Here is a 3,277-nt window from a genome sequence, read left to right on the forward strand (position 1 = left end):
CGTCTTTGAGGCCTTCGGTGGTGGCCGCTGACTGACTATGGCCCTGGGGCTACTTGCCGCCTGTCTGTGACTGGTGGCCAGGACTGCACACACCTCCTGGGCCTGCGAGGGGGGGCAGTGAGCAGCGAGTGTGGGAGCCTGAGACCCGTGCCTGCCTGGCCTGCAGGGGCGATGCCTGGGCAGATGGGGCGCCGGAGAGCATACTGGTTCCTTTCTCCTGGAGAATCTGCAGAAGCAAGAGCTGCCCCCACTCTTAGGACCTAGAGTCCGGTTCCCCTACCCGTTGCGGGCTCTTCTCAAATGGACAGAAGGGGGTGGGAGCAGTAGCGAGCGAGTGGAGACGTGGAAGGGCCCATGGACTACCCTGTGTAGGGCTTCGGAAGTTTGGGGGCCAGACCCCCTTAAATGGACCGGGCACCTTGGTGGTGCCGGGGATGGCGGAGGCCTCCTAGGTCTTCAGCTGGGCCCCCAAAGAGCATAGGGTTGGAGCCCACAGAAGAGAGATGGAAGGAGGCGGGAGCAGGGCCGCAGAGGTCTGGCCTGGCAGTGGGGTTCACCGTGGCCCAGCATCTCTCTGCTCAGGGGGTTTGTGGGGACGTAGGGTGTCATCGTTTTGCAGGTGGAGAAACGGATACTCAAGTGAGTGGAACCAGGACTTGGGGAAGATGGGAGTCTCTAGGCACTGAGCTTTTTTTGGGGTGGGGTGGGGTGGGAAGGCCTCTTTTGTTTATTTACTTATTGACCAACGGTTTCCTGAGTACCTACTGCGTGCCAGGCACTCCTTGAGATGTGCTGGGTGGAGCAGCGAGCAGGGGAGTGGAGTCCCTGCCCCTGGGAACCGACATTCTGGTAGGGAAGGGACGGTAGTGTGTACACAGATGAGATCATGCTGCAGAGATCAGAGGCCAAGGTGACACGATGGGGAATGGCTACAGTGAGAGGGAGAGAGGGGCTGGGAAGTGACATTAGGTGGGAGTCGGGGAAGACTTCTCTCAGGAAGTGACACTTGAGCTGAGGCCAGCATAAGATGCCCACAGATACCAATACAGATCAATACATAGATATGCACATATATGACCTATAATAATAGATTCCACACCACATCACATCCCACATGTGAGGGTACCGCGAGCAGTGCCGGTGGATATCACAGCCTTAGCAAAGGCCCTGGGGTGGGAATAAGGAGGGTGTTTATCCGCCGCAGGGTGAGGAGACCGCCGCCTCTGGGCACGGTGGATGGGGTAGGTTGGAGAGGTGGGCGGGCCCCTTCCCACAGAGCCTGGTCATCCCGGGGCCGTGGGAAGACACAGGAGGTTGCCCACGCAGACGTGTCAGGACCTGCCGCTCCGGCTGTCCCTGGAGAAAGGATTGGGGCGGGAGCAGGGACGGATCATTGGATCAGGTCCGGGCTCGCGACGCCCTGGCCTTGGTGGTGGCCTCGGACGCAGAGGGAAGTGAGACATGCGGCAGAGCTGCCTGAGCCCCAGGACCCTTCCCGGGGGGCCCTGAGGGTCTCCGCAGGCCGTGCAGGCCCTGCAGCTCCGGGAGCGCCTTTGTTTTCGATCCGGATTGGCGTTTGTGGTTCAATTGATCTGCGTGTAATTGATGGTGCTTCTCCCCAATCTGCAAGCCAGACAGGACCCATGCGGCACATCGTTTGGCACAGCACAGCCGGAATCCTCCTCCCTACCCCTCTCCACAGGAAGATGGGGGGCGGGGGCAGGAATGACAACAGAAATCTCGGCCCCTATCATGTTTCCGATCCTAAAGACGGGCAGGCGGGGTTCCCAGACACCAGCCCTGGCTTCGAGACCTACTGGCATCACACACAGAACCCGTGGCCCCTCACCGTCTCCGTCCGCGTCGGAAATGAGAAGAGCCGTCGCCTTCACGGCGGCAGGTTCCGTCCATGCTAACGGGGGTGCGGCCTGCACCAGAGTCGCGGGGTGTCAGTACCGCTGATGAGGCCCTCAAAGGAGCAGCGTGTTTGGTTCCGAGAGGCGCACGCTCCCCGTGGCACGCGCCCTCGCCCTCCTACGTACGGATGTGATTTAAACACCCCGAGTGTTCTCCGCTGTTTAGTTAAGGCGTTTAGACCAGCAGAGGCTCCATCGAGATGCAGCAGCGTGGACGTGGACGGAGAGGGGCTCCGGGAAGCCGGGGGGATATTGATCACCATCGCAGAAGACTGTGGTGTCAGGTCACCTTCCCGCCATTGATTGCCGATCGGCTCCATCCCGTCCCCCCCTTCCCCAGCCCTCCCGCCCCTCCCCTCTGCCAATCACAGACACATCCATTGCGTGCCTGGCGGGGACAGATGTGATCATTGCGCCCCCACAAGTGCTGTTGCGATTCCAAGTCATTTGTCACACACAGCGAAGCCCAGGCGAGGCTGGGGAGAGGGGACAGTGAGGCAGCAGGCGCCTGCAGAGACCCCACACATCCCCATCCCTCCGTGAGGGGAGCTGGAGGCCTGGTTGCTGCTCTCGGATTGGGCTGCAGGCAGCGCTGTCTGGGTGCTGGGCTGGGCGGAAGGATGCAGGATGACACTTGGAACCGCTAGGAGAAGTCTCCCGTCTTTGTCAGTCATGGGGCGGCCCTCCACCCTCTCGGGGGTGCAGCGGGGGGGGAGGAGGAGTGGGGGGGATGGGAGAAGAGAAAACAGCCCTGCAGATTAGCTACCTGCCTGCACAGCCAGGACTGAGAGCAGCAGGGACCAGGCTGGCCGTTCCTGCCGTGGGTGGTGTTAATTCTGGTGTTTCTGTAGCCTCTTTGCAAAAACACACACACACGATCGATTGAGTCAACACTTGGGCTGCAGAGATTTTAATCTTGCCAAAACAGATAGCTAAGCGAATCCTTAACTAACTTTTGCAAAGTAGCATCTAAATCCTCACCCGTCGAAGTTTCCTTATCGCAGTGAAGAGAGCACCGAGGCTGCAAGGACTCATCCCTTCCTTTTATCCGTGTTTTGGTGCTAGGTGCCGGGGACACAGAGACGGACAAAACATAGAAAGCCCCTGCCTTTACGAAGTTTATATTCCAGAAAGGGCAATGTGTTGTTGTGGTGTTTTTTTTTTTTTAAGCTAAACAAACAGAAATGGTTTTAATTTGCTGAATAATTAAATGGTCTTTAACAGCTGAGTAAGGGCAATACTTTAAATTTTTTTGCTGTGATAAGAGCATGAGACTAAACAGAGCAGTTTCATGCTGTTGTTGACTACAGGTTCAATGTTGTGAGGTCTCTGGAGATTTTCCATCTTCCTTAACTTGATGC

Source organism: Myotis davidii, unplaced genomic scaffold (assembly GCF_000327345.1).
Source record: "Myotis davidii unplaced genomic scaffold, ASM32734v1 scaffold328, whole genome shotgun sequence".
NCBI lineage: Eukaryota > Metazoa > Chordata > Mammalia > Chiroptera > Vespertilionidae > Myotis > Myotis davidii.